The sequence below is a fragment of the Vidua chalybeata genome, chromosome 9 (assembly GCF_026979565.1).
Source record: "Vidua chalybeata isolate OUT-0048 chromosome 9, bVidCha1 merged haplotype, whole genome shotgun sequence".
NCBI classification, from domain to species: Eukaryota; Metazoa; Chordata; class Aves; order Passeriformes; family Viduidae; genus Vidua; species Vidua chalybeata.
The window spans coordinates 11,303,298-11,322,007 of NC_071538.1; the positions used below are offsets into that span (position 1 = coordinate 11,303,298).

An 18,710-nucleotide genomic window follows, 5' to 3' on the forward strand; every position below is an offset into this window, starting at 1 on the left:
GCCGGTGCCGACGGGGTCTCCCGCGCAGGCGGGCGGGGCGCTACGCAGCGGCGTGAGGGGGCACCGCCGCCATGCTCCGCTGGCAGCGCTCGGGGGCCGCGGGGGGCGGCGCGGCGAGGGCTCTTATGGCGCACGGAACCCGCGGCAGCTGTGCGGGGTGCGGCCGCGGAGAGGGAACACCTGTGGGGGGCCGGGAGGGAAGAGCCGGAGTAACGCAGCCAGGAGGGGCCGCAGAGCTCCGCTCCCTCCCAGGTGGCTCCCGGTGTGGGAATGGAAATTAATGAAGTGCGGCGGGCAGGGTGAGGTTTGTGCTGATCTCCACCGTGCAGGTGCTTCCCCCTGTTTCTGACTGGGTCCGTGACCCTCGGCCGTAAAGATGTATGAGGAAGAATTTTCAGTAGGTTAAAAAGCCTCTTTTTCAATCAAGGAGAGGCTAAGATGATGTGACACAAATGTATGATCGTGTGCCACAAATAGAACATTGTGGGAAGCTTTTCCTTAGACATAAGCTTTGTCCTATATTTTTTCAAACAGTTTATTTTCTTGCTGTGTAGGTCATTCTTAACATTAGGCTAAATTTAGATGAAGATGCAGCAGCAGTGAAGACAGACTGTCTGAGGAAGCTGAGTTAGACCCACAGCCTCAGCTGTGGCCTGGTCAGGAACCTGGCTGTGAAATTATTTACCTTTTTACTGACTTCTTTTGTTTCAGGTAGCTTGGTTAAAAGTAACAGAATCTCAGATATTTAAATAAAATACCTGGAGTCTAAAAGAATTAGAAGCTTCTAGCTTCCAGCTTGCCTGGTTTACTTCAGTGCTGCAAGCCATGTATAACTAGCATTAATTTCAAGGGTATTTCTACCACAAAGTGAGGCAAGACTGAACATCTCGGGCCTTTTGAAGATCTGTACCTGAAACTTCAAAACAGGGTCCAATCTCAGCTTCCAGTAAGGACGGCAGAATTTGTATTTGTTTATGCACTCTGATTTTCAGTTCTTTGTGTATAAATTTAGCTGTGGGTGGAGTATCCTGAGCCAGATTCCTGCCTATATGCTATACGTAAAGGATTACAGAAAGGCAGACATGATTCTGTGTTAGATTGACAAGGAATTGCATTTCCCAGCAAATGCTGGATCAGAGCCATCTGTTTCAGAAATTAGCATAGCAGCAATTTGTTTGTTTGGCTTCATCTGTCTATTAGTTTGGTCCAAATTCTCTTGTTTTGGAGACATGCTATCACATAGGGAAAAGATCTGTGATACACTCTGTGCAGGCAACCCCTAAAATACATGAATTATTCTAAACAGAGGAGATATGAAATGTCGTTGTCAGAAATCCAGACAAAGCTAAAGTAAGATTATTTGTTTTCCTGTAAACAAGTTTGACTTTCTCACAGCACTCTTATATTAAATCATCTGCCCCCCTTCCCAGTGTCCTAGTCTCGGAGTGCTTCTTTCCTACCCAAAGCCCAAAGTAGTGTTGCTGTACTTTTAGGTGCACTGGATATTTTCCTGGTGTTTATTTTGACAGCATGATGGAAAATCCTTCCTGACTTACAGCCTCTACAACTTCTGAAGAGGTACTGATACTCTTAAAAACTGAGAAGTCCAGCTGCAAACAACAGTCAGGAAAAGAGCATCAATCCATTAAATGATAAGGTATCACCACATTAGACAACAGCTTTTCTATAAGCATTTCACTTTGAGCTCTGTATACCCAAGAAAATGACATCTCTTACACAGCTTTTTTATTTGTGGCATACCCAGACTGCACTATTCAGGATTTCAGTTATTTGCCTAGAATTTTTAGGTCTCAGGAAAAAAAATTCTTACTTAATACTCCAGAAACATGCACCTACCATTTTATAGTTCCTACTGGATCTGGTTACAGTGCAAATATTTCTCCACAGGTGTAGAGAAAGATCTGTTGTACAGCTAATGATCATTACGTGGCATTGGATTGATGATGCAAGTTTGGATTCAGAGGATATTCCTACCAACTCTTTAAAAATGTAACCAAAAATAGTCATAGGAAAGCCTTCTGTACCCTTGAGAAGTGTAAAGACCAATGTAGATATTATGAAAAGAGAAGTAATAGTGAATGTTTCTTATAACTGAAGACTGCTAATGCATGATTTAGAGACTACACAAAATAAAAGATGTAGTTCATTATCATGTTACTTCATTTCTTAGTTACATGGTAAAACCACCAACAAAAACACCTTCTAAAATAAGAACTTACTTTTCTCCTTTAGAAAAATGAGTCGTGTGTTGAAGGCAGTGAAAGTGAGGCGAAGTCTCAGCTCAGAGGACGTGAGTGCTCATTCTACACCTGCGCTAGAGATCACCTGTGTTCTCTGTGTCTCTACCTGAGCACCCTGCTCACCACTCTCCTCCCACCGCCCGCCCCGTTCCTTTGTCTCCTCGGAGCCACCAACAATGGGATCTGCTTGTTTGGATTCAGTTTGGAAACCTGGGCTGAATGGAGGGCGGGAGCTGCCAATGAGAAGCGCTTACCCAGGTCACTGCTAAAATCTCAACACCCAGGGCAGAGCTGTGCTCGCATCACCTGATGATGAAACGGCGGCAGCAGCCGAAGTCAGACAGTGACAACATCTGGTGGCTTCTCTGTGCTGTCAGAGCAGGACGAGGAAATTGCCCGCTCAGAGGATGCTTTGTGAATCGATACACGGGTAATGCACACCACGGTGTTTGGAACAAATAGCAAGTGTCAGAAGTAAATAGTTCTGTATTTTAAGCAATGGAAAGAGAGTGTAAGTGCTTTTCCAGGGTAAGTGTAGAAAGCCATTACAAAGCTTATCTTTGCAACTGACCTATAAAAGTTATAAACACATCAAAGGCTTTGAGGACATCAGATACAAACTTTAATTCTTCCCACAGTCAAAACTCCCATGAAGTCAATGTCCCAGGATCACTACTGAGGAGTATGTTCAGTAATGCTAATGGAACTCAGACTTCCATGGACACCTTCATTCACAACTGGAATTTAATTCAAGTTGCAATTTATTAAATAGTGATTTCTTGTGATGATTTTCTCTCTAAATCCTTGGATGTAAGGCAACACAATTTTTTAGAATATAATTTCTTGGAGGTTTTATTATTACGGAATAAAGAACTTAAAAATGTAGCTGAAGTACTTTTTATTCAAGACAACAGCTTTTTGTTTCCATTTAGTAGGTTAAGAGGTTATATTTGTGTCACAAGTAAAGGCAGGCAAAATTTCTTCCAGGTAAAGAGTCTAGATTGTCATAGCAATCTTGGATATTAGCAGCAAACAGCTTTTCTTATATTTTTGTCCATCTCTAACCATAATGCATTTAGTCATAGAACCATGACTTTCAGTAACTGTGGCTTTTTGATTTTCTAAAATGGTGTGCAAAGGTGTCCTTTACTGTAAATACTTAACGAGTTAACCTGATATCATAAGCTACCAAATACAGAGGGGATGAAAATGCCAGTGGATCCCTCTGAATGTTTTAGCCTTAAGGCTCCTGCAGGTTTTATTCGGATTCACAATAGCAGGAGTGGGAAGGAGGAGATAAATAAAACATTTGTTTCAGAAAGTAGGTGACTTTGACAGAACACTGATGTAAACCATGAAGCCTCACAGATCAGAGGAATACTGTTAAGAAGGGAGGCTGGTGAAGAACACTCAACACCAGCCCCCGAGTGGTGCTGATCAGAACAGTTCTGCTTTGCTTTTAAGTATTATTGCACCTTCTCTGCTATTCTGTAAAGAATTCAGTCGGTGACTCCCACTGATGTATCACAGTCACTCAAACATGTTTTTACACCACTCATTGGGTATTTTGGTAAAGGTCTAATCTCATTTGGATTTATTACGATTTATCTCGGATTAAGCATTTATCTGCTAAGGATTATGACCCATACTATGAGGTACTGATGAACCATCAGAGTTCAGGAATGTCTAAGCACATTAGAATGAATCAGCAATATTATTTTTTGACAGTCTTCACACATTATCTTTTTTCAATCAACTTTGCAACATTCATACAGGTAAGTATCTAATTTTCCTTTAATATGGGCAGTAACCTGGAAAGCTCTTAACATCCAGTAAGAGCAAAGCTGCATTTAATTAGGAGCAGCTTAAAAGATCAGGCCTCAGAGCCAGCCACATGACTTCGTATTCACTCTGCCTTCAACTGTCAGTATAACTATTGATTTTTTTTAATACCAATTTAAATATTTTTTCTTAGTTTTGAAATGTATTTTGGTGAGTCTTCCACTGCTATCACAACCTTCTACTTTTTTCTAATTTGCATAGCCAGGAGTGAAAAAAGGAACAAGAATAAAGAAGAAGACTATGTTGTTTATATCTTTCTGGACTTCTAAGATTTTTTTTTCCTGTTTGAAAACATTTAAACTGCTTCCACTATTGATATACATGGTACTGCACCTCAAGAAAAGTGTTGGATTTCTCATGGGTTTAAAAGAAGTTGTTTTGGTTTCAGTTTGTGGCAAAGCCACTGATGTATGCTATAGTTGCTCCAAAAAGGCTTCTGGCTATTTTCATGCTTAATCATTTTGTACATATCTCATATCTTAGAAATTCCATTTTATGTTGTTTTAAATGCACAAATTTGGAGAATTCCAGTTGTCACTTTAAATGTGTATGTTTGGAAGTTTTCCTTACAATTCAGATTTTTTCTTTATGATGATACACACAAAGAAGGTTTAAATACTTCTGGCAGTGTTTTATCATGCTGGAAATAAGACCTTGGATATGAAACTGCACAACTTAATGTGTTTAACCACTCTTAATAAATGAATTAGGGAGAAAATATATGGTTCATTTCCAGTATACGTTTCTACTATTTGCTAAATAGTGTCACATTTAGAATGTGCAGTTCTGTGACGAATGACTACACTGCAGTGTTATTGTTCATTTTGAAGATTGCCTGCAATGCCTGTTTTGCTAAGCAGGGAGTTTGCAGTATGAATGTAGCTGTGAAGAGATGAAGCCTCTGAAAGGTTGTAAGGGACACCAGATTCAGTGTGTTTGACTTCACTCATGGAGTAATGGAATTAAATTTTGGGTTTCACAAGAACAGTGCAAAACTCACATTTCTTTACAGTGTTTGTTGGGATACAAAATGCCCTTTTACCAATTTGTATCATAGTTTCTTATCCAATTAATGTTTAGAGCTATGGATACAGTGATGTGTGTGAAACCTTAGCTCTCATTTCAGTTAAACAAGGAAAAGACTCAGCTGATGAAAAATTAGATGAAACAAAAGAGAAATGGATGAGCATAGAAAAGAATTGATCTGCCATAACTAAAAACATTGATGAATAAGCTGTAAAGAGACATAATCAAAGGCAAAATTATTTTCCAGTACCTTTTCTGAAAAACATTGAATAGAAAATCATCTGGATTCAGAAAAGAAAGGTTCTTTACCCACTTTCATATGAACATGTGTGCAAGGAGAGAAAAATAGTGAGCGAGAAGGGTATTTTCTGCTAATGGGATACATTAACGTTGCCATGGAATTTGGGATCAGCATGCACAGGGTATTGATCTTAAACCTGCTTCTGAGCTACAAGGATGAGGAGGACATGTTAATTTACTTACTTTTGACATCAGCCTAGAACTACACATGTATGGGGAAAACCTAAGGGTAGGATGGATGGCAAAGGCGAACTTTGAAAAGCCTCTTTCTCAGAATCATAGAATCATTGAGTTGGAACAGACTATAGGAGGTTTTCTAGTGCAAACTGCTCAGATCAGGGTCAACACTGAAATCACATCAGTTTGTTGAGGATGTGATGCAACAAAGTTTTGAAAACCTGCAAGGATCGAGATTCTCTCTGGGCAACCTGTTTCAGTGCTTAAATATCCTAAAAAAAATAAAAAGGAATAAATAATCCGTGCTCTGTGTTCTTCTCCAGGACAGTGACAGATATTCCATGGCTTAGGTCTCAGGGTAGATGCCCAAGGAATGCCAAGGTAAGCAGCTGCCAGGAGGAGTAGGACTTGTTAGGCCTTGGGCCTGGCAGGAGACCTTCACCCCTGCTGCAGTGTGCCCATCCACACTGTAACATTCCAGCTTGGATACGAGTCTGCTGTGGAGACCATGCTGAAAGCCTTGCTGAAGGCAAGGTAGGCAACATCCATGGCTCTGCCTTTGTCTGCACATCTTCCATGGCATCACAGAGGTCAGGTTGGGCAAACCTTGGAAAAGCCATGCTGGATATGACTTCTAATCACTTTTTTTTCTTCAGGAATGGCTCCTGCAGACTTGCAGCATTATTGTCCCAATGGACAAGCAGTAGTTCCCTGGATCATCATTCTTGCCTTTCTTTAGCATGATGGGTTTTTGGATAGATTTAAGTGAAACCAGGCTTTAACTTCACAGTTAAAAGATTTGACATAGTCCACACTGATACCCTCCTTATAAACTGGGACTAAAAAGTCTGTAAACAATTATTGATCTCCACATGCTACTGGGGAAATTTTCCAAGATCAGTGACAGCTGGGAAATCACTGGCATTTTAAAATTATATATCAGTGATTCACTTTTTTGGCATTTACAGTATTGCATTATGGCAATGAACATACTAGATGTGAATTTAAAAAACCAAAGTGCCTTTACCATTTCAGTATTTTTTGTTTGAGCCGTATTACAGATGAAAATTTCTTGATACAATTCAAAATAATGGGTTTGTTTATTAAAGATATATACCCATTAAGATGAAGTTAGAATGAGGAAAATGCTTCTTTGTGTGAAAATAATCCTGCTTTCTTAACAACAGTATCTTCTGAGTTTCTTTGATTCATACCTGATTAATGACTAAACTAGATTTTAACTCCTGTAAACACTGTAGAATGCAGAGAGCTATAGAAAAGTAAAATGTATTTTGCCCTCCTAAGTCATTGTTTACACAGCCCTCAGTTACATTTTATTATGGAATTATTTGCAAGAGAGAGGTTTGGTTTCAAGTCATTATCCCATATAAGACTGCCAAAGCCTCTAGTCAGTCACTGAGCTGTCATAATTTGAGAGGAGGAGCTGGGTGCTTGCCCACGAAAGGGCACAGATACATGAAAGGAAAATGTTTATTAGGTAACACAATGCTAAAATCACCTTTTTGCTGGAGAATAAAAAAATGTGTGGTGATCCCAAGCTTGTTCTCTGCGGCTGGGCAGGAAGGACTTCATATTAACACAGTGATTCCTCTGGCTGATGAGGGATCTGCTCTGACGCATTCTGAAGGATGCTGCATATGCCTTGGCTGGGAAAATGATGTTTTCTTTGTACTGGTCGAGGGTAGAAAAGAAGGGGAAATGGTGGGAGTGGTGATTCGGGTGATCTTTAGAGAAAAAAATAATGCAAATAATTGAAGATGAGCTCTGCATACTTCCAGGTTTGAAAATAATTAGTCACAGAGTTCGTAGTCCACTGTCTCAGGTTTCTGCACTGCAAAAATACATTTTAATATAGATTTAAAAACTGGCTAATGAGATTAGCTGGCTAATGTTTTAATGTAAAAGGTATGTCATAGAAAATGACAATCTGAATTGGGAGAAAAAAACCCAAACATAACAAACAGTAAGCTGATTTGAGCTAGGAACTTTGAACACAGATTAAATTGTTCAAGATATAATTGATTTTATTTTAATTCCATGACAGCATCATTTCATCCACTGTCTGTCTTGACATGAGTCTTGTAAAGGTTTGTATTTTGCCTTCTCAGCATCTTTTAGAGAATTATTTGTGATTAGGAGTACAGAGACTATTTCAAATGTCTCTTAAAATATGTGGTATTGCAAACAACGGATATAAAATGAGATTCACACACATAGCTTTGCTGGTGGCCAAGAACTGCGTTGCAATATGCCGGAAATCCAAACATCCTCCTACTCCCAGAGCCTTGCTGACAGATCTACAACAACTTCTTTCTCTTGAAAAAGCTACTTACAGAATCAGAATAAGAAAGAGAGAAGCCTGCTTATTCTGAGAAACTAATGTAATGCATAAAATGGGAGGTTAAAGATTCCTCATCAATACGAAAATCACATTTCTTCTTGAAAATTTTACAGTTTCAAGTAACATCTAGACTATCTAAAATCCTCACAAAAAGCAGAAAGTGAAATATCATCTCTGAAAAAGCAACAACAGCAAACCTTTAGACTGGTATCATTGTTGTCTTGTCTAGCCTTTTAGAGCTAAAAATCATTGGGCTTCTGCCTTAGTACAGGGTTGTGTATCAATGGAACTTGGTACAAAAATAGAACCTCAGCTCAGCAGATCCTCCTTTCTTGAAAAACCATTTAAAAAGGTAAACACAAGGGAATAGAAAAACAAGTAACTTTTCCAGGAAAGGCTGTTGTTAGATGCTGCATATTTTAATTAGCTGTTTAGAAAATCAGGTTGACAATGTCCTTTAATTAGTAGACATTGACTTATTCCACGTGTATTATGGCACAGTGAATCTTATTAAGATAAATGTTTCTCTCTGAAGAGATGAAAAAAAAATCCACTATCATTTGTTTGCTTACCAGATTGCTCACCATCAATACGGCTGCTATTTAAAATGATGAATTTTAGTCACATATTTAATTAGCTAATAGCTGATCTCACTGTTGGGTCTTGATCCTCCTTACATGTGTTCTTTCATCCTTAAAAAGTCTTTGGTTATATCTTGTTTTTGAAGTTTTCGTTTGAAATTGTCCTTGCTACTTTCAAACCTAAAATGCAATAAATTAAATTATTAAAAGTAAAAATTATTGTGAAACCATTTAAGGTTTTGAGTATAGTTTTATACCTACTGCTCAGTTTAATATATTGCTAGAAGGTATGAACTTAAAAAAAATTACAAGCTTTTAACTTTAGATTTTCCACTTGCTGCAGGTGTTTAGTTTGTGAGAAAATTATGTGCACTTTAAAAGGCTATAAACTACCTTAAGATGTCAGTGCATTTGTCTGTCACTGCTCAGCCTGCAGCCTTCTCACAGAATTCATACTGTTTGAGGGCCACAGTTTGAAAGTGCAGCAAATGCTGTGTAGCCTATACTGTGTCATGGTAACTATTAAAAAGAAAGCCTTAATGGTGTTTGCATAAAAGACATAAAGCTCCTGTGGGTGTTACTGGTTTGGACAAGGGCTCTTCATGGCAGATGCTCTACTTCAGTTGTTCATCGTATGTGACAAGTGGTGCTTCTTAACCCCACAGATTATTTTAGTGCCTAGAATGCCATTCAAGGGCAAACATCCCTCCCTCTTCACGGAAGATGACATTCAGAGTCACATGGATTGGGAGTCATGCAAAGAGCAGGGAGCTGGCCTTGATGATGCTTATGGTACCTTCCAGCTTAAGATGTTCTATGGTTCTGGATGATTGCCCTCTAAACCTCTCATTTTCTTCCCATTTGCAGCATTAGGTCATTCCATCAGTACAAGGAAGATAAGCAAGAAGAACGTTAATAAATCAGAATTTTCTTTGTTATAGAGACTGTCTTTGAAGGGATTGCTATGGCAGGTATTGTGCTGCCAAGGAGAAAGGAAGCTGGAGATGCTGTAGAAGGTCCAGGCTTGCCTGTGAATAACCTGGAGGCAGGCTGGGAGGGGTGAGGTACCCATTGCAGAAGGTCTGAAGAAGTTCAGACCTTGCAGTCTGGGTTTGCAATATGAATTTGTAGCTACACGGACATGTACCTGCCATGGAATTTGCATTAGTTCAAACTTTATATATTAAACTATCACCAAAACTTGTGAGTGAACTTTCTTTGAAAGGACATTTTGAAATAATATGTTGTTAATGATATGAGTTCCTAGAGGAACAGTTATGGGCCACGCAGGTCAAAATCAAGAGAATTTGTTTGCTGAAACCAAAGGGCATGAGGGTGCCTAGATCTTGGTGGTGGTGGGTCACATAAGACACCACCAGATAGGCTGGGATATCCTTCAGGCTTGTTTTGCCACTGCCACTCTCCTCACAAACACTGAACAGCAATTAAGTGTCAATATCTATCAAAAACTGGTTATGTTACTTAAAGACAAAGTATTCTCTGACCTCTGGAGCCTGTCATTGCAAAAAGAAGAGCATAATTGACTTTTTGGATATGCATTTACTTGTTCTCGCAGTTGTCCCATAACAGCGTGGATTATAAACCTTACATCTTAGGCAGGCAGGCAAAACTCAGTTGCCTTAGCCCTGCTGTTTAATTAGTGTTTGCAACTGGACATTGTTTATATCCCAATAAATGTTGCCTGAGTGAAGTCTTCCCCTCAACCAATTATACCAGATGCTTTTCTGTGAAGGTCCTAATTAAACAGCATCTATTCTTACATTTCCTTTAGTCATGCCTCTTTTGTGGATCTCTGTCAGAGTGCCATGCCACACTGGGACATTGTACCCAAATTTCTGTCACTTTCAGGTTCATTGGCTGGCTGCAGCTGCTCCCCTTAAAATCTCTTGCTTTCTGTATGGTAGGAAGGTCCTGATGGGCAAGGCTGGTACTTAGGAATCCAAATCAGTTTCTTGTGCTGTAGCAGAATCCTTTAGTGATTGCCAAGTCACACATGACCCCATCAGGATGGTATAACTTCAGGTGGCTGATGGGGTCACTGCTGTAGTGTCCAATCCTGCAGACTCCAGCACAGAATTTTAAGCAAAGCTGGAATTTACGTAGAAGCCCTCCTCTACAGAAATTGTCAAGGTGCAGATACTGTGCCTGGCTTGTGAGCAGCTCTGCCCCTCATTACAATTGTGGCACAGTTTCAGAAATGGTCAAGATTAGCTGTCCTGGACAGTGCTGTGCCCTCTCCTTAATCAGACCCTTAGTATTGAGCTTCCCTTCTCCTGTATAATGGAACATTTTTTTTCTGGCAGGTAAGATTTTAAGAGCTTTTCTATTTTAGGTCCTTTTTCTAAGAGCTGATTCCTAAGTTGCTACCACTTTTATGTGTGCTCAAAATATGAAAAGGAAATCAGCTTCCTTTCTCTGGTACAGCAGCCGCCCTCCTAAGTGAGTCAATGAGTTCCCAAATGTAGTATTTCAATGCCACGTGAAAAAGTATGGAGTGAGAGATGTATTAATGGGAACACTGTCTCAGTGCCAATCCTTATGGGTCAGAGGATTACAAAATAATGTAGCCCATCTGTGCTTCACCAAAGATCTTCATTTAGAAGATAAACATGGTAATGTAACCACATTTTTTACTGTGTACTTCCTTCATCCAAACTTCAAGTGATTCTAATTTCATACTAATGCCTTAATTTTTAAATTGTCCTTGATTTCAAGATGGATTAGTTAGTAATTACATTAAATTGTTTCTGCAGATTCTGATCAGATACATATATACCCATTCATTTCCTTAAGATCTTAATTTGAGGAGTTTTTTATCATCTGTAGGGTCAGGTTGCAGTGAGGAGCAGAAAGTTTGCAGGCTGGAAGGGTCACTGAAGCTTTAGAATGCAGAAAATATTATGGATACAAACCTTAAAAAGTTCATGTGATTTTTTTCTACAGACTCTAGGTTCAAGGTTGGGGACAGATAATTGGTTGTGATTATGTCTTACTGGATATTCACTTCTCAGCACTGCTGTTATAACAAGGAAGACAATTTTGGTAATCATGGTGTTCAGGAATATCTAGAATTTTGTATTACTTGGACAAAATAAAGAGATTAAAGAAAAGATGCTGTGTGTTTCATGTCTCCAAACACATAAAGTAGTGATTTTAAAATGTTACGGTGAATGTGGCCTTGGCGTACTGATTCTCTAGCACCACTAAAGCCAGGTCTCTGCCTATCTCACCACAGTCAGGCTGGAGTTTGCGTGGGCAGCGCTAGTCCCTGATCATCTCGTGGACCATCATCAGAAATTACATTTTCCTTAGGGGCATAATGATCTTTTTCTCTTGAGTTCTCCTTGTTTTGCCATAGCAGGTAGTATTTAGGACTAGATTCACTGAACAACTCTTTGTTTTTGTATTCTTGAAGGAATGTTGTTGTCCTCAGTCGGTCCAATATTTTGCTTTACTCTGTACCCTGGATTCCACAGAGAATGGGTTTAACATGTCCTTATCCCTTTCCTAAGCTGATGGAGTGCTGCTATGGACTTGAGTTTTCCTTACTGTACTATTGTTAAAGGCAAATGCTGCAAGGACTTGTTTTGGTGGCATGGAAGGGCTTATGGAGTAACTGGGAGTGCAGCAATGTTCCAGTGAAGGTGAAAGGTGAACCAGGACCTCAAAGGCTGAAAGTCTTGAGCCCTCACAACAACTTAGCAACCAAAGGCAATCACCTGCAGCCCCTGAGTTCATTCCTTGGATTCCTAAAAGGAATAAACCCATCATTGTTCATTTGTGTGGCTGACATTGGCATAGATCTCCTCCACTCCGATCTGAGTACTTGTAGGACTTGTGTATGATAGGAGCAAAAGAGAGTTCCTTGCCACTTAGTGTGAGAAAAAAATGCTAGGGAAGACAAGTGCATACTAGGGTGAGCCAACTGTTTACCATGATCTGCTAACAAATGTGAAAACTAAAAATGGCCTTTCTGCACTGGGATTTTATCGTGTATTAGTTGCCATGTGTTAGCGAACATAAGCTTATTGCAGTCTCAAGTAAATTCCTGCCATTTCAGTTTACCTCCTCTCTCCCAGCTGCTACATGTAGTGATTGTCTCTCAGAGATTTGCTGCTCCTTTTTCTATGCCACTGGAACCTTGAGAAACCATGAATTTATTTTATAAGTATGGAATTTAACATGGTTCCTAAATTCATTATGAATTCTTCTTTTCTCTAAAGAATTAAATTTCAGTTGAGGGCCAAATAATCAGTTTCAAGACAACAAACAACTGTTAATCCAAAATTAAGTTCTCATTGTACCTCTCTCATTTTTCCAGATGTTCATTGGCTACATTAAAGGAATTTTATCAGAGTAGATACTGAAAAGGATTAAAAGACAGCAGAGAACTGTAAAGTTTATAGATGATTAAAATGCAATGCATAAAATGTGTCTGTAAATACAGACACAGGACTGAGTCTGGACAATGTCCATAATAATATTGAAATATTAATGAAAAACTAATACTTAGATATTAAATATTTCCAGTAAGTATATTAAAATATCACACAAGCATGTATTTTAATTTCTAAGTATAGGTGTAGTAATCTTTGCCACCAGGACTGGACCAGGATCCTATAGACCCTTTGGGAACACCTGTCAAGTTACAGACCGTGTTTAGCAGCTCCACAGTTAGAACCCCCTGGAAAGCACTTTCCCCACTGAGGGCTTCCAGGGAATTCCAGGGTTTCAGTGTAGAAGAATTCTTTGGGCTCCTCCTCTGCGTGGCACAGAATTCTAGCTTAGCACTATTCTTTGGGTTTGAAATTCTAAATCATCTTGATCCACATGCTCAAATCCCAGGAGAACTGACTTAGCCCTTCACCTTTCCCAGATAAAGTGTGCTTTTATCACGTATGTGTGTATAACTTTCTGATGGGAACTTAAAAATGAAGGTTATTTCCTGAAAAGAATTTCAAAGTCTCATTTTTGTAATAGCAAGGGTTTATTCGTGGCCTTGGGTAACATCTCTTTTTCCATTCTGCACCCAGGTGGCTGGCACTGACCTTCCTTCCCTTTCCTAGTCAAACGCAGGGCAGAAGTGCACGCTGGCAGCCAAACCCTTGTCAGCCTGGCTGGCTTATAGGGACACTGAAAGAGCAAGGATGTGCACCTGAGAGAGCTCTACACCTTGGTGATCCCTGGCTTTAACAAGCTCAGAAGTGCTTGTGGAAAAGCAAGGTACCATTCCATATCCTGGAGGCACAAGTTTTCACCTTCCCTACAGCACAGTTGTCATTTGCAGCCTGGGTTCCTTTGGGCTGACAGTGTCTGTGTGTAATTACACAATATTGATGCACATCTGTGAGAACAAACTGTTAGGAACAAACAGTTCAAAATATCTATAAAACATAGAATTAAAAAAAAAATTCAGGTGTGAAATGAGATGATGCTTTGCCTGCATGGGCACAAATTGATCCAAGTTTTGTGATGATAGCCTCACTGGTTTCATATCAGTTATCTCAGCATAACTTTCTGATTATTTCTGAAATCATGCACAGAATGAGGGGAGATTCAGTTTGACCTTTCCAGACTTGCTGCATTTTAGTTTTTCCTTTGCTTAGAAATAATACAGAAAAAAACCCAGCAGGTAATATTATTTTTGTATAAAGCTCTCTAATTATACTAGGCATGTGCAGAATACATTAAAGATACTGTCCCAATACAAAAAAACTTACAGTGTGCTTTTAGATATTACATAACTAATGAGAGCAATAAATGCTGGGAGAACGAATGGATCAAGGTTACAATAATAAGATTATAGGATTCCTCCACTATGTGTGCATAGTTTAAAATTCACTTCAATTTTGCTACCTCGGTCTGGGCTTTGGTTTTCATTCTGGCTTTTTCTTTCTTTATTAGATTTAATTTTATCTCTGAATCCACCAGACCATAACAACCTGGCTAAAAACTTTGACCAGACTTTTGATTTTCTTTCTTTTTTTTCCTTCTTTTTGAAATTGGGTTGTGGCTGCTCTGCTTGCACAGCCACCATTGATGGCTGTGTGTTTGCATCAGAACCATTTTTATGGCCTTTTCTCTGACAGTAGTCACAGTTGAAATATACTTGAATGCCTGCACTACTTTATTTTACATGGGGAAAGGGATATAAAAAGGGATTTTTCTACACAATTACACCAGGATTCTTAAATCGCCACCTTGAAGACCCACAACATGCGCCATGCATGTGGCATGTGAAAAGGATGCAAAACTTGTGCTAATGCTCCATCTTCTCCTCATCCAGCCTTAACAGTTACTTACAAACGATTTGTGAAAAATCAATAATGGACCTTACTGGCTTTTTTGTAATGTATAAGAAAGGGCATTTTTTTGCCAATTTTTTAAACAATGAAAATATCAGGATTGTAAAATTGGATTTTTACTGATTTTCTTTGGGGTTTCGACAGACATATATTGACAGCAGCCACTTCTAGCTGAATCAGAAGTATTGAATGTATAACACAAATCATTCGATCTTCAACGTATTTGAATTATCCTCATGTTAAAAAAGAAGTGATCAGGAATCTTTTTTCCTTTCAAGTCTTTGCTCTTCTGTTATTATTCTTTCTTATGTTCTCTAATCACCACAGCCTTGCAGGCTGCAAACGAAAGATAAACAAACAATGAAATATGTAATGTTTCAAATACAAGCACAGATAGAAAAAGTAAAGCATACTCCTCAAGTCCTTATAGATTAAAAATAAGTAGAGAAATGGCACAAATCTGTATTTAGAAAAATAATTTATTTCTCAATATTTGTAATGAAGGGAGTTGTCAGTCACATTAATTTTTATGTAAATTTACCTAAGCTGATGAATCATAACTGAAATATTGTCTAATCTTCCTGGTTTTGGCCAGCATTTCCATTTCTATTTCAATTACCTCCATTTATTTTTGTTTGCTTATATAAGGAGTTTTAAGGGCCCATCCCAGGACCCATAATGAGCAGAGTGAAAAGAGGGGCTGCTTCCAGGCACTGCCAGTCCCACACAAGCAGTGGCTGCCCAACACATCAGACCAGTCCCCATGACAGACACTCAGCTTGGCACACAGCTGACGATTCATCATCATTCCTTCGGTAGACATCACAGCAGAGGAGATTTTTAGGGAGGGATTTGAAGGAGGAAAATTAAGTGAGTGGGAGTGCGAAGCAGCAGCGAGGGAAAGCATGAAGGTGCTGGTTTGAAAATGTAACAAGTAGAGAGTTATTACTGAATGAAATGTGTGGGGGGAAGCCGTTGGTTTCTCCATAGGCTATTAAAAGATGGTGGGGTGGGAATAAGCTGCAAAGAGCCACAGAACTGAGGCAGCTTTTGCTTGCCAAGATGCAGAAGGGGGAGGGGAGATGCGCTGGAACAAGGAATAGGGCTGAAGCAGCAAATGTGAGGATAACCAGGGCACCAGTGTCTTGCAACAGTGTTCTGTTATTCTTTATTGTTTTGTAATGTCCAAACTCCAACTGTTAGGGCCAAAGGCCTCTTTGTACTAATGACAACCCCAACATGTTCTCAGGTGCTCTAAAAATGCACAAATAAAAATATGCAACTGCTTCTCCTGAAAACCATTTCCCTCATTCTTCAGCCCTGATTTGAATTACACCATTCAGTTATCTTTCTATTTCCAAAAGAACTTTCTATATGAACTTTCCAGTTCTCATTTGTCAAATTATCTTACTGTTTTTGGAAAGACTGCATATCATCTATATTTAACACCACTTCAGCTTGTTGAGGTGACTATAACATAGCATTAAACTCAGACTAAAAAAAATGAGTGTGGCATTTCTAGGTTTTTCAAGTGTGTTAACTCAGAAGAGATAATTTGAATGGAAAAAGTGCTTTCCCCCATATGTCTCTGATTTCAATAGAACTTCTTACAGGTATTTCAGTTGAGTTAATCGGCTGGCAATTAGATGCAAAAGGCCTTTGGATTAGTATTTGTGGTCACCATAGAAGCGAGTCTCAGAGAAATGTGAATAAAGAGGTCACCCGAAGAACAGATATGGAAAGTCTCTCCACAGGCACTTAATTCTTAGAAATTTACAGATGAAAAATGCTATAGGGATAATAATAGATAGAAATGAAATATGGATGAGAGGACACTAAAGCTGGAATAGCAAGTAGAACAAAGGGAATAAGGGGATGTGGGGACATGGTAAGAAACCAGACTAGACTAGAGCTACAAACTTGGACAGAACTGTTTAAGACTTAAAAAAGAAAAAAAAAAGAAATATCAAATAAAGGAATGAAGAAAAGATCACTACTATGAGAAATTATTTGAAGGAGAGTTGGGATGGGACATGGCTATCAGGGAACATAAAAGAAAGAAGAGAAAGATCAGAGTATATGTGGGATATTCTGAAGAGGGAAGTCCCAGGATCATTTACCCAGCAATAGATAAGGAAGAGCAGAAGGCCTGGGTGATTTGCTGGCCTGGAGCAAGGCTGTAAGGGAAAGAATGTGTCTGTGGGGATGTGTGCACTTAGTGTAGCTCACTGTCAGCAGCGAGACAGATCCACCTTTTTAGTATGCAAGTGACCATCTCTAGTTTATAAAGACTGCAGAGGGGAAAGTCTAGAAAATATTTTTGCAGAGCTTGGATCTATATGGCCTTCAACATTCTTCTGTGAAAGGATGTATCTTCTAAGCCCATCACAAAGCCGCCTTGGTACACCACTTCAGACAGGTATTTCATCATGGAACAGGAATGTGGCTGAAGTAACATTTGATTAGCTTATATAATACTAAAGTAAGATACTGAGAGGGAAGAGGAATAGATAAAGGAAAGAGGCCTAAGTGCTACTGAAAAAGAAAGGAAACAGTAAAGGAAGTGAAACCACAAAAATAAATGCTGCAAAAATAACCAGAGAACTATGAACTGAAAGAAGAATGAACAAGGCTGCAAAAAGGAGCAGGCTTTCTCTTTTCCAAGGAGAAAGAAAGCAGGTGACCCACAGGAAAATCTTAAGTATGTAGAACCTGTAGGTATTATCCACCTGAGTGTCGTTAAGAGGAGCTGAACTGGAGCAGAAAAGGCACATACTAGGTAGGAAGACAAAAAGGTAAAATGATGTTTAAATAACAGAACTTAGATGGAGAAAGATACAACTTTACATGCCTTAATTTTTAATCTTGGATTTTTTCCCTGACTAGTCACTGGTCACTAGGAATGGTTACATTAATTTACTAAGATCTAAGGAAGCAAACACCTGAGTGTGTGCATAACCATAACACAGTCCTGCCTCTTTCCATTGCTTAGCATTGCTTGTTTACTCCGTGTTTCAAAGTTTTAACAACCACCTGGTTCGGGGTGCATTCAGCCCCAGGTCTGCCTGTCGAGTCTTGATGCTTGTGCTTGTAACCCTGCCCTCGTCCTGCGGCCAGCCTCGCTCCGAGAGGCTGGAGCTGTCTGCGTAGAGGATGCACAATGGAGCTTGCGCCTCAGCATTAGTGAGACACGCATGATCACACCCAGCCTGCCGGGTCCCCCGGGGCTCACACACGTAATTAGCCCCTGTACACCAGAGCCTTGATCGCCGTGTTTGCCACATGGTGAGTGTCACCCAGCGGGCCCGCGAACACGCGCACACAGAAGCCCTCCCGTCCCCAGCACTGCATTTGCCATATGGTCAGGCTCACCTGCTGGGGCTGGGGCAAGGAGACAGACGGGCAACACTCACACACATAATGAAGCTCCCCACTGGGCTGCCTTAAGAAATTAAAAAAAGAAATAAAAGTTGACACAACTGCCACATGACCAGACTCACCTGCTGAGTCTTGGGGCAGGGTGGGGCGGTCACACACACACATGCATTGGCCATCTCTGCCCGTGCTGCACCTCAGTGCGTGAGGCCGGAATCCGAGCAGGAGGGATGTGCTCGCTTCCCCTGGGGAGACAGAGACCCTGAACCCACACAGGCCGCCGGCCCCTCTGCCCCCGCTGCCCTGAGCTGTGTGGAGTGGGACGTGTAACAACAGAACATCGGGCAATAGGAAGATTTCTTCACAAAAAGGGTGATTAGACGTGGGAGTGGACCGCACAGGGAGGCGATGGAGTCGCCGTCTCTGAACGTGTTAAAAGAAGGACTGGACGTGGCACTTG

General features: G+C 40.0%; 1 long non-coding RNA gene across 4 annotated transcripts; it reads left to right on the plus strand.

The window, feature by feature from the left end:
- Window positions 1-49: 49 nt before the first annotated feature.
- LOC128792414 (uncharacterized) lies at window positions 50-3,146 on the plus strand. Of its 4 annotated transcripts, none has more exons than XR_008432406.1 (3): window positions 50-157; window positions 1,530-1,657; window positions 2,254-3,146. It is a non-coding gene; the product is annotated as an uncharacterized LOC128792414 (long non-coding RNA). The 4 variants fall into 4 exon arrangements; XR_008432405.1 differs by having other exon boundaries at window positions 1,559-1,657; XR_008432407.1 differs by lacking the exon at window positions 50-157 and adding an exon at window positions 404-946 and having other exon boundaries at window positions 1,559-1,657.
- The last annotated feature ends 15,564 nt before the right edge of the window (window positions 3,147-18,710 follow it).